At 40.0% G+C, this 14217-nt stretch overlaps 1 non-coding gene across 1 annotated transcript; it reads right to left on the reverse strand.

Annotated features, from left to right (window-relative positions):
* Window positions 1-13164: 13164 nt before the first annotated feature.
* On the reverse strand, window positions 13165-13237 carry trnaf-gaa (transfer RNA phenylalanine (anticodon GAA)). Its single transcript has one exon. It is a non-coding gene; the product is annotated as a tRNA-Phe (tRNA).
* Window positions 13238-14217: the final 980 nt, after the last annotated feature.

A 14217-nucleotide genomic window follows, 5' to 3' on the forward strand; every position in this document is an offset into this window, starting at 1 on the left:
CAATACCAGCTTTTGTTCAAAATGCAAAATGTAAATTTCAAATCAGGCTTGCCTGGAGCCAGAGAAGTACAGTCTACAGTATAAATGCTGCCCTTACATATAAAATGTCCCCTTCAGAAATGCTGTGGCAGGGTGAGCTGACATTAATCTGGGCTCCTCAGTAGGCAGCATGAATCAGAGAGCACCACATGGCATCTCTGCAAGAGGTGCATCACTCACTGCTGTAAAACATGCTGTAGGAGGACTAAACTTATGTAACACTAACACACACACACACACACACACACACACACACACACACACACACACACACACACACACACACACACACACACACACACACACACACACACACACACACACACACACACACACACACACACACACAGAGAAACAGCTGCAGTAGACTTGTATTTACATTGTGGAAATGAGTATAGCAGAAGCACACTGACCGGCATTTTGCACTCAGTGGTGAAATCACGTGGTATTAGAGGATAGCCAAAATAATGGGTTAATAAATCATGTCAGGACTACTTTCGTGATGAATGCTTAATGACTGTCTAGTACACCAAATCATTGGTACTGCTTTGGAACACTGTGTAGTATATAATGTTGACTCTATAGATTCAAACATTAGTAGAGATATATGAAATGCATGCAGCATTTGTAAAACAATGACAAGAAATAACTATCAGAGTTTAATTATTAGAATACATTCTTCTTCTTATACAACTACACTCTACTCCCTTCAAAGTGATCTCTGCTAAATGCTGTAAATGTAAATGTAAATGATCTCTGTGTGAATTTGAATATAATGTATTAGAGTGCATAAGAGAGAAGACAAGTGACAGTGTGTGATAAGTTCTGTGTGTGTGATAAGTTCTGGATTGATGGCCTATTGAACACTGACATATATCACCAGAGCAAGGTTTGTACCTGCTATTGACCTGCTATTGAATGATTCAGGGGCTTAGGTTTAGTTCAGGGATCTTCGTTCTCTGTATGACTCTGCATACCCCACAGGACTGTCAGTCTCAGGGTCCATGAGGGAATTTTGTTGTGAATCATGTATCAGGCTATTTAATGAGTTGGTGAACACCTGTCTTATCTAACTAGGGTGAGTCACAGATAGAGCCACTCGGGAAAGCTAATCATTCACAATAAGGTGATTAATGCTGGGTTGGGACACACAGCTCTTACACAAATCAATTTATCCAGATATTCTAGGAAAACTAAGGAACAGTGAAAAGCATACTGAAAGAGACCCTCTTATAATTTAAGGGTCATATCAAAAATGTATCACTATTTCTGAAAAAGATGGCCTAAACTAATCACGTCAACATGATATAACCACAGTCTCAGAATTGAAACATATGACCAACATCACACCATATGCACATCCTAAATAACAAATATGTAATTAAAAGGTCCACTCCAACATATGTTTTTGGTGTGTTTCAGAAATGCAATGACAGATAATGAAAAAGTCATTAGTCTGCGTTATGAATAGCACTTCAAACAAGAATATCAGATTTTGCAACAAGGAACTCCTGTTGAACATCGCTGGTGAAAGCTAGTGTAGTGTGTGGGCAGCGTGTTTTTCTCTGTCTCTCCCCAAACCGGCCTTTACACCATGCACAATGAAGAATTGTTCACATTCTGTTCCCAAACCTTTGACTCCTGCAAATCCTAAGAGAGAAAGAGAGACAAAAAAAAGCAAAGACTGTAGTGCAATCGAGGATTAAATCATAACGGAATAGGCTGGGGTAGAGCATGTGACTCTGTCAGCAGTGATATCACTGGGAGGTGGGCAAATGCATGTAAAATTTGTCCAGAAGGTCAATAAACAACAACATATTAGATCTCTAAGATTATATTAGCCTGGATAACTCAATAAACAAGCTACATCAAATTAAACTAATCATAGCCATAGAAAAATATAGATGAAAGCTCCAATATGAGACTCAATGGGACTTTATGATCACCAAGAATCTATGTAGGTTTGGTTTGCTCTTCTGTGCATTGTGGAAAGTAGGTTGTGTAAATTGTGGAAATTTGTGGAAAACAGCAGCACAAAATAAGTTTACACCGTGGCTATTTAGATGATTCCCTGCTCCTCAGGTGTAAGCTTGCGCTATGCTGTTACCATGGCAATCCCGATGGATCCAGTCACCAGTGCTACATCTTCCTTCCTTCCCTGTGGCTCCCTGCTCAGTTTTGCCATTTCACCTCCGCTCAGCCACCTCTCTCCACCCCCTATGGCCTTTCTCCTTTGGCTTTATCCTTCGTGCTATTTATTTAATTATTTTTGGATGGCGTGTCAGTCAGCCATTATGCAACCCCTGAAAAAAAGTGACCAGTGCAACAGTAAGTCACAAATAAGACTAATTAGAGCAGACTAAATTAACCAAACAGTACATTTTGTTCCCTGCAGCCTGCCTCATGTTGCTGATTCATTGAGATTAGCAAACTGAATTGGCCAGTGTGTATTTGTGTGTTTGTGTTTGTGTGTGTGTGTGTGTATGTGTGTGCTTTGACATTTTCTTGAAGGCCTGATGAAAAATTGTAATGAAGAGACACTTGTTGGTGTAACTGCAATAAAAATAAGAGAAGATGCGCACACACACACACACACACACCCACACTCACACATGCACAGACTCGCACACGCACACACACACACACACACACACACACGCACACACGCACACACACACACACACACACACACACACACACACACACACACACACACACACACACACACACTTACCAGAAATCCTTACATCAACCTCTTTCAACATTCACCAGTTCTCTTGGGATCTCTCAACACTTCAGAACATTTTAACCCAACCTGTCCATCTCCCACTTTGCTTTTGTCTTGAAAACATCAGGCTCATTCACCCAAAGATGATTGCATCAATAGAGAAGGCGATGTGGAGGGAAGGGGAAAGAGAGAGACAATAAGAGCGAGACCCTCCATTCACTTCTCTGTGAATGGGTATGACGCAAATCCCTGACCATTTTATGGAACTAAGTGACCTCTGATCAACAGCATGTCCGTTTCCACCTGGTTTCTAAAGCCAGACAGACACACATTTCTGCCAGATTTGAACCCCTACCAAAGTTTCTGACCTTTGCCACACTCTCTCTCTGAAAACCGTTATTTCTGTTACATTCATTAAAATCTTAATTACTTTTGACATTAACAAGCCAAACTGTAATAAACAAATTGCTTAAGATGAATATCTGTAATATCTAATTATAAATCATGTCTCCATGAAGTTCATTAAATTCGTCCTCAAGTTTTTAATTAATAAATTATTATAAATTAACACTTAAATTAAACAGAAACAATTACTAAGAACCATGCATTATTCAAAATATACAAATTACTTGGCAATAAAAAGCAGCAATGAAATGAATGAAGAGGTGTAAAATTATGCCACTTTTCAAACTACGTGAAGAATAAAAATCAACTCTGCATCATGAAGTCATTGTACATATAGCTGCATAAATGAATAAAGAAATTAGTGCACACAGAAATAAACAAGATGATAAATAAACAATTAATAACATATATCAACCAATGAGTGCAGATGTTAGTTACATTACTGTAGTTTTTTTTTTTTTTTTAAATTAAGCGTTTTTAATAAAACAAATAATAGTCCTTTTCCAGTTTTTAAACCATTGCCCCCACCCAAAAGGTTTCTAAACAACAACAATCAAAACAAATAAAATGATAAAATTGATCCAAATAAAAATATGAACATACACTGCCTGGCCAAAAAAAAGGTCACACACAAAAAAGGTCAATCTGTTTCAGAAGGGTCAAATTATTGCCATGCATCAAGTAGAGAAAACATCTAAGGAGATCGCTGAAACTACTAAAATTAGGTTAAGAACTGTCCAATGAATTATTAAAAAGAGGAAGGACAGTGGGGAAACATCATCTTCAAGGAAGGAATGTGGTCGGAAAAAAATCTTGAATGATCATGATCGGTGATCACTTAAACATGTGGTGAAATCAAATCGTAGGAAAACAGTAGAACTCAGGGATATGTTTAATAGTGAAAGTGAGAGCATTTCCACACCCAGAAAGGGAAGGGAACTCAAGGGATTGGGACTAAACAGTTGTGTAGCCTTAAGAAAACCATTTGTCAGTGAGGCTAACCAGCAAAAACGACTTCAATTTCCTAGAGAGCATAAAGATTGGACTCTGGAGCAATGGAAGAAGGTCATGTGGTCTGATGAGTCCAGATTTTCCCTGTTCCAGAGTGATGGGTGCATCAGGCTAAGAAGAGAGGCGGCTGAAGTGATGCACCCATCATGCCTAGTGCCTACCGTACACGCTTGTGGGGACAGTGCTATGATCTGGGGTTGCTGCAGTTGGTCAGGTCTAGGTTCAGCAACGTTATGTGCCCAAAGAATGAGGTCAGCTGACTACCTGAATATACTGAATGACCAGGTTATTCCAGCAATGGATTTTTTCCTTCCCTGATGGCTCGGACATATTCCAAGATGACAATGCCAGGATTCATTGGGCTCAAATTGTGAAAGAGTGGCTCAGGGAGCATGAGACATCATTTTTACACATGGATTGGCCACCACAGAGTCCAGACCTGAACACCATTGAGAATCTTTGGGATGTGCTAGAGAAGACTTTGCGTAGTGGTCCAAATCTCCCATCAGCAATACAAGATCTTGGGGAAAAATTAATGCAACTCTGGACAGAAATAAATGTTGTGACATTGCAGAAGCTTGGGGAAACGTTGCCACAGCGAATGCGTGCTGTAATCAAAGCTAAATGCAGTCCATTGAAATATTAGAGTGTGCAACCTTTTTTTGGGGGGCCAGGCAGTGTATATTCATCAATGATATTACAGCATTGCATAATAAAATTAACAATGAATATGACATTACATGAAAATAAAAATTTACCTATGAAAGCAACCAGTTACTCATCCACTGTTACTACATGCCCAGCATTGTAGTTGTAGGGCAGATGCTCCACCCACTTCTTATAGACCATACAGATCTTCACTTGTGGTTATCAAATCATAGCATTCTTGAGAATGTGAGAAAGAATTTTAATGACATTGTGGCATGGAAAATTGCCCTTCCACTCAGTGCCTCCCAGAGACTAGATGTATCATTGCATCTGGACACATACACACCTGGTAATATTAGCAACCCTATGAAAGCCTGCAGGTCAGTCTCATCCATCCTTTTCCTGTAGTCTCCATATTTATAGAAACCCTCCAAAATTATGTGATGAGCGCGTAGAATGTTGAGGTGATGTCCTGGGCATGGGCAACTGCATATGGCGTGGACCCTGGGATCATCCTTATAATATTCGGTGCTGCCATTCTGCCCTGACTGCCATAAGGTGACAAGGATCATGCTATGTTGTTGTTCTTGGAAAGGAAATGTGTGTTTTATCTTGGGGGACTTTCTTTCATTGGAAGATGATGCACCATGCTCTAGCTTGTATTTTTTCTCATTTTCTTATTCTCTTAATCGTTCTTTTGTTCCTTCTGAAAAAACCATATCTGAAAAAACAAAGAGAGAACTGTGGGTATTCTCTTCTGCAGTACCTTTATAGCTTCTACCTGCACTCTCTCTCTCTCTCTCTCTGTGTGTGTGTGTGTGTGTGTGTGTGTGTGTGTGTGTGTGTGTGTGTGTGTGTGTGTGAGTGTGTGTGTGTCTTGTGATTATTAAATGCCGAAACAAAAATAACCCTATCCAGCAGTTTTGGTAGAAGGTCATGCACAAGTGATCAGAGATTTCAGGTCTTGTCATTCCTTTCTGTTCCATTATAGCTCTGCTTAATGATTTCTCTTCATTGTCAGCACCAAGTCACCTCAAATCCTTTTTATTAATATCACTCACAATTGCAAACAAAAAAGTTATACTGCTCAGTTTGAAGGACAGAACCCAAATATCAATAAATAATTGATTTAACCTCCTTACAGATCATTCCAATTTAGAAATATTCACAACAAACCCCAAAAATAGTTCAAAATAATTCGAGGAAACCTGACCTCATTTATTTTACGATACACTGAAAGCTCACTTTCACAGGTGAAAAATATACATAGAATTTAACAAACACCCATCACAAGATGGCTGAGATGGGAGAGATGGATGAGTAGGAGGGTGCTGTAGAAGACGGGGGTGGAGGGGAGGGAGGTTGGGTGGCTGTGGCACCTCATCACCTTTTTATATGTGCACAAACAATGAACTGTGTAACATTACTAATGAAAAGGAAAAAAAAAGGGGGGGGGGGGGGGGTAGCCAAAAATACTGGCCAAGGAAATGATAAAAAACAAACAAACCAACAAAAAAACACCCTAAGAAACACACTGAGACAATCTTTGTATCGTGGTGGTACAGGTTTCATAGAAATACTGTATGAACAAAGGCAATATTTTTTACTTTGACTAATGTTGGGTCACTTTAGGAACTTTATGTCATCAAATTTCAAGTTGAAAAATATAATTTAGGGGCTTTTCCTTGCTGTTAAAGGTGGTAGCGCGTCATTTTTCACCTCTAAGATAACACAAGGCTTAAGTACTACAATTGTATTTCAGAATAATTTGAATATATTTAGCATATTCATGCCAAGCAAGCAGGGGACCTTTTCACATACCAGTTTAGTTACAGGACCAGAAGGTTATCTGACAACCAATACAGCCCACTGGAGCAGTCATTTACCAATGAGTTTACCATCAAGCTGTAAATAACCCAAATAGGGAATAGAGGCCATTTACTGCTTTTAATGTTAACCACCCACAGTCTCTCATGGACACTGCTCCCCTACATTCGAAATGTTTTTTAAATAAACTCCACTAACTATTGAACCCGTATCTGTTAGGCAAGGGACACGCACCCCTCCTGTTGTCACCTTAATAACTGGGGTGGGTCCATTAAAGTAACTAATGCCTCTGCCTGCACATTAACTGAGCCTGCTCATACCCCAATCATAGCTTGGCTCCTTAGTACAGGGGGCGATAGTTTCCATGCTGCTCCTGAGCCTGGATTACGCTCTGGGCTTGCCATTGCCAGAGTCAGAAGTGGCTACAGTTACCAAGTAACATGTCCTATCCTCCCACATTTAAAACAAATACGTCGACCTGAATTGTCATACTGGGATTCCTGTCTTGGCCTACGAAGAAGCGCCTACTTCCTTGAGTCCACAATTGTGCCAATTTCTGAACCAATCACTCTAACCTTTCTTTCTGCCTCCCTTAACTCAAGAAGAATGGAATCAGGGTTAGGGGTCACAGTAGTAATGCTGGAACATTCTACTACAGCAGTTGTTGTTTCACCAGAAGAGGGAGCGCTACCTAAATTTTGATCTTCTTCCCAAAATAGCATAGCTTCCTTACACAGGGCAGTAAACTTTTTATAAAGGTCCTGTCTAAGCAACCTCTTCAGTTCTCGATGTAATGAAGGGTTCCTTACATTCTCAGAAAACTGATTACAAAGTGTCTGTTCCCCACATAACACTACACCTCCATTACACAGATTAATATCCTCAGCCAAAGACAATAAATCATGCAAGTATTCATATAGACTATCCCCTCTCTCACCCTTTCTTTATGTTAAAAAAAATTCTGGGCACTAATCAATGTGTGTGTGGGGTGGGGGTGGGGGGGCAACCATAGGCCTCTTTTAAGGTGTTCCAAATAAGTATTGGCTCTCTCCTGATTTGTTTAGCTTCACCTTCCAAATGATCATAAATAAAACTGCCTGCTCCATCTTTTTATATTATTTGAAATTAAAAGAATGTTGAGATTCATCCAAATTCCAGGGCTACCAGAAAACATGGATATTGTTTTGTTTTTGGATGCATAAACCAATTCAATAGAAGTATCTAAATTAATTGCAGAAGGTGAAAAAGCTGGGGAAGAAGGCCAGCTTAGCTGGGAAGCCTGTAAGTCTTATTAAGCAACCCTTTGGAAAAAGTGGACATAGTATCAGGTCACAAAGAAGCAATCACCCATAACTTAACTTTTAGTATCTCATTTTGGTCTTTCAGCTGGGCCATTTCTGTCTTTTCTCTGCAGTTTCTCTTTTTGATAGCCTCATTTTCTTCCTTTAACCGTTCCACCAATATTGTCATGGCAACCAAATCACTTCCGGGTTTTTCACTCGTCTCCATGGTTCCCTGTCTCCGCCCCTTTGTCTCCAGCTGTTCTGAGTTTTTCCATAATTGTAGTCTTATGTAAACCCCGTTCCTACGTCTCTTGGTTATTGGTCATTGTTTCAGTCACTACGTTTGTGTTTTGGTAATGTGTGTTTAGTTAGCTCTCGGTTTTCCTCGCTCATGTTGGGTGTCTGGTAAGATCCTGCTTGTCCTAGCTCTTCGTTAGCACATGTTTAGTATTGTCCCGTTTTGATCTCACTCCTCCTTTTATGTACTTTCTCCCCGCGCTCCCTGTTTGGTTACCCTCGCTGTCTTATTGCTTTCCTTTTTTGGTTCCCTGCTGTTCGTGTGTCTCTTGTACTTTCACTCTGTGTCTATGCTGCCTTACCCGTTATTGCCATCTGGCCTTGATTGTTCTGCGATTGTCTTGTTTACTATTAAACCTTTTATTTATCGTCAATTCCGTTATGACATCGCTCTTATTTCTGTTACATAACATCCAGCGCGTCAGCTCTTCGCAAGTGTGTTCGCTCGTCACCCCACCGTCGTTACACTAAGTGACACGGGCCACTCTCATACACTTTAGGTGTAAAGGTGAGCGCTAAGGAGGCGGACGCAAGTGCGGAGACGAGCGTGATTTATGAGGGTCAAATCCAGGTTCACTCGGAGGTTAAGAAGCACAAGGATAGGATAAACACAAAGGCACGGAGTAGAAACTTGCGTGCAGATACTGTGACGTGAGGAGGCAGAGCAGAATGCGGAAACAGTTGTTAAATGCAACAAAATGCTTTTTACACAAAACGGACAACTATGTGGCTAACCAGGTTCAAACAACGACAGCACTCGTGTTCAAACAGCAGACTTGTATACATGCACACTAATGATACACAATAAGAAGCAGGTGTGAAACACCAGTGCACACATATCCAGAGACATACCAGCTGATCTGTTTGTCTCTGGGGTGGGCACTGGTGATACTGCCTTCTTGCCTTTATGAGGCTTCAGCGTAGGCACGTGAGCTCTGGGGCTCCGAGCCTCTGCGGATGGAGTGTCCTCATCTGATGATGTTGCCACCCTGCAAGCCTACTTGTTCCAGAGCCGCGCCTTCTGGGTGGAGCCTTGGGCGCAGGAAGCCCTTCGCTGACCACAGCAATCTCCCTGAACAGGATCTAGTAATCACTATCAAACATCCAAGGAAGTGTCTCAAGCATGAAGAACTGGACAGCTCCAGGCCCTTACATGCTCTATGCCTACTGGCTGAAGAAGCTGATTCCACTCCATGAGCACCTGGCAGCACAAATGAACCAGCTGCTAACAGATGGAACCCACCCTGAATGGTTAACTGAAGGCCAGACAGTCCTGATCCATGTGCAGGCCCCGAATGGTATTGGGAAGAACACCAGAGGAGCCAAGCACCAGCTGTTGGTGGATAACACAATCATTCGAGACTCTAAGACCAGACAGGCCAACCTGTGCCATGCCAAGACTGATTACAAGAACGCCTATGATACAATGCACCACACATGGATCCTGAAATGCTTGAGGCTGTATAACATCAACAGCACTTCAAGAGCTTTCATCAAGAACTCAGTGGACCTGTGGAAAACAACCCTAGAGGCCAACTTCAAGCCAATAGCATGAATCACCAAGTCCAGGGTTTACTAAGGAGAAGCCCTGTCTCTGCTGCTGTTCTGCATAAGCCTGAACCCCCTCAGTGAGATCATCACCAACAGTGGCTACGAATACTAGCTATGGAATGGAGCAACCATCAGCCACCTCCTGTACATGGATGACATAAAGCTGTATGCCAGAAGTGAATGACACATCAACTCACTAATCCATCTCACCAGGATATACAGCAACAACACTGGAATGTCATTTGGATTGGATAAGTGTGGTCGTATGGTTACAAGAAGATGGAAGGTGGCTAGAACAGAAGGGATCACACTACCAGAAGGTAATATAACAGATGTTGAGGGCAGCTACAAGTACCTTGGAATCCCACAGATAAATGGGAATCATAAAGAGGTAAAAAGGGAAGCAGAGACAGCTGCAAAATACCTGCAAAGCGTCAGGCAAGTCCTACAAAGTCAGCTGAATGGGAAATCCAAAATCCGAGCTATCAATACTTATGCCTTGCCAGTTAGAAGGTACCTCACTGACATAATAAGCTGGTCTAAGGGTTTCATCTCAAATCCAGCACTCTGGGGCTGTTCAATAAACGTAAAGAGGGGGGCAGATAACTAGTGAGGGTCAAAGTCACTATCCAGTAAGAAACAACCAAGATCCAGGAAGACACCAGGATAATGGCCCCAATTGACAAAGTGCTTAGTGATTACCTCAGCCAGCAGAAACATGAGGAGGAACAGGGACCATCATGGCAGTAAAAACATCCGCACAGTATATTCCACTGGCAGATAGTGAAAATGGCTGATATGGCGAAATCCTACCAATATGCTGGAAAAGGCTGGATTGAAAGACAGGCTCGGATCTACAACACCAGGCAGGATCCCAGATACAAGCTGTGCAAAGATGTCTCTGAGACAATCCAGCATATTAAATGGGGATGCTAGCAGGCAGGGCCTACATGGAACACCATAATCAAGTGGCTGGCATAGTGTACAGAAACATCTGTGCTGAGTATGGACTGGAAGTTGCAAGGACTAAGTGAGATATACCCCCAAAGGCGGTGGAAAATGACCATGCTAAGTTCCTGTGGGACTTCCAGATTAAGACAGATAAGATGGTAATGGCTATCCAAATAGACATAGCAAAAGAAGGCCATAGTTAGTGATAGATGTAGCAATCCCAAGTGATAGAAACATCAGGAAAAAGGAATATGATAAGGTCAAAAAATACCAAGGGTTGAAGGAACAGATAGAAAAGATGTGGGGGCATGATTCCCATGGTAATTGGAGCACTAGGGGTTGTAACCCCCAAACTGGGAGAATGGCTCCAACAGATACCAGGAACAACATTCGAGATCGTGGTCCAGAAGAGTGCAGTCCTGGGAACACCTACAGAGGACTATGCGGGACTCTTGAGCTCCCAGGCCTCTTATAGGAAGGAAGAAGTCCACCCAGAGGGCGAGTGGGAAATGTTCATATATATATATATATATATATATATATATATATATATATATATATATATACACACACACAACCCACTCCTCCAACATAGAGTTCTGTTTTTATTAGTTTTTTATCAATTGTGAATTTAAATGACCAGCTTTCATTTCAATAAATACCATAATTTGCACTTTAACTAGAAACTTAACATTTTACATTGTTAAATTATAAATCACTTCATTATCTTAATAACATGAAATTAAATAATATTGACATTATTTATAAATCTTGTAATTAGTATTGTATTGTCATTAGTTATAAATCAAATATAAATACTGTTGTAATTGGTCAAAATAGTTGAGAAGAGTCTGATCACAGCTTGTGGATTGTGGAAATTCTGCCATCCAGTGGTAGAGATGAAACCGCTCTGCTCATGTGCACTGCATAAATCCTTTATGGGTCCTGTCATTGGTGTAGGTTAACTAAGGTTAGATAACATTACAATCTTATATAGCCCTGTTTTATTTGCCTATTAAATAATTAAATCATGAATTCCCCTTTATTATTTTTAGTTATTTTGAAGCCATTTGTGGTATTTGGGTTATGACAGCAGAGTGGCTTATTGTATGCTAATTTAGTTTTCATTCAAGTAAAATTATTATTCTGAATGCTTCATAAACATCGCAAACAACCCTTTAAATTCAATAAAAATGGCAAGGAACTTGACCTCTAAATATGATTAAAGATAAGTTAGATAAGCCGTCAAGTGTGGTCGAGTTTATTGTAGAATAATAACGGGTGCATTGAATATTGTTTATTTATTTGTTTAGCGAGACTCTGGTGAAAAAGATCCATTGTCTAATGACAACCACTGTACATACAGTATTTTACACACACAAATAATGATCCTGTTTGCTCTTGCGCCTCCCAGTGGCATACGTAGGTATTTAATTACTTATTTATTTAATGGTTATCCCGCGTGGATTTTTATACTTATATAGGGTCGTCATTAGACCCAATTTACTGGGGCAGGTACCCCAATAAAATGTTGCCGTGTCCCACTAAAAAGGTCTCCTGGATTGCTGAGTGGAACTACAGCGCATGCCAAGCAAATTCACTACAGGTACTATATTTCCCATAATGCTCCAGCGGATTTCAAAAGCTTGAGCAGCTAATGCTTTCAGTCCGAGCCAGTTTATTTCGTGCTGTACAATAATGGACATTTGTATATATTTAAAAGAAAGTCAGCCACGCAGCAGACAAGGTAATGATAGCTCATAGCTATGTGTTTTGGTTATAGCCACTTTTAACCTTTTAATCTACCAAAAATACATATTAGACCACTAAAGAAAAGGCATTAAACCAGCAAAGACATCAGCATCGACTGTATTTATGCTAGCTAGTAAAAGGGCATTGATAACACAAGTTGGAAAATGAGTGTCGTTATATAGCCAATAAAGCAAATTAATAAAAGTTTATTTTGTGTTAATATGTTATTTATTTCCCATCCATGGCAGAGTACTGCTTACTCTAGTTATAAATTGCTTAATCTATTTACTGTTTCACAGACTTTTTACTAGATGACAGTTTTGGTGCCACGACTCATTGGCAAGCAGAGGTGTAGCTACAGCTGTGCCCTTGTAAATTCGGTGTGTGCCCCAGTACAGTACGTAATCTAGAAACACCCACGTACTTATATATTTAAAAAACAAACAGTTGGTAGGTTAACAAAGAGGCAAGACGGAGAAGTAGATTGGACATTAAAAGTGTGAAGTATTGCTATGAATGGAAGCATTTGTTATGCGTTCATTGTTTTTGCAATAAGTTAGAAATCGTTGTACCATTTTAAACCATATTGGATGGATTGGACAAATATCATAATTGGCGGTTGAAGAACTGGTGTTATGTTTTACATGTACTAAATATGAAGTGAAAAACATCTGCCGAAACCCGGGATCGAACCAGGGACCTTTAGATCTTCAGTCTAACGCTCTCCCAACTGAGCTATTTCGGCAGCTTATCACTATACACCTCATGTACAATGACTAATATATAAATATATAAGTATAATATATACTTTTTAGCCTTTTACTTTATAACAAAATAATGTAACTACCTAGTTAGCACTTAGGTACACAGTTTAAAGTGCAATTGTCTTGATAAAATTAAAATGTGGATAGCCAATTTTGATTGCGTTCTCCCTTGAAGGCTCGACACCATATTTTTCATAACTAGGTTAACCTAACCTCACTAGCCATATATTTGGCACCGAACCAACACCAGCTAGGTTAGCTAGGTTAGCTTGCTACCAAGCTCCTATAGTGTACATTGAAATAGCTGACGATTGTAGATCAAAATCATTTATTTATATAGCGCTTTTTACCACAGCCGTTGTCACAAAGCAGCTTTACACATGCCTGAGTCAAAGCAAGCCAATGTTGACAGTGGCAAGAAAAAACTTGGGCATGCGGAAGAAACCTAGAGAGGTACCGATGCTCAAAGAGGGGGGCCCCATCTGCCTCTGGTGCCATAACTTTTGCCATCTTTAGATCCAAAGCAAATATTAATATGTGTTTGACTACATTATCACTGCGTTCCTTTTTTTTAAATAACTTATATAATACGTTTTTATAATATTTGAATCAATATGATTTCTCTGTCTATAAGCCTTAGAATGGCCAAGCAACTGACTGAATAAACACATTGCTGTCTACAGGAGCAGTTACTTTGTGGTTGTTCTCCCTTTAATCACTTAATTATAGGTATTTAATTTTAGCCAATGAATACATCATTTTCCCCCTATTGTTAGCTAACTTAACATTTTAGTAGTTACATTCATGAATTAAATATATTTTCTCTAAAGTAATAGCTCAGGGCTTGGTTGTAAAACATTTTTGCTTTCTGGCCAAATTTATTATTGTTGTTATTATTATATTAAATCTAGTTAGCCTACAATATTTTACACTTTGCCGAATATGAAAGCATCGATTTTAG

Source organism: Electrophorus electricus, chromosome 7, assembly GCF_041902795.1.
Source record: "Electrophorus electricus isolate QZ-2024a chromosome 7, ASM4190279v1, whole genome shotgun sequence".
NCBI classification, from domain to species: Eukaryota; Metazoa; Chordata; class Actinopteri; order Gymnotiformes; family Gymnotidae; genus Electrophorus; species Electrophorus electricus.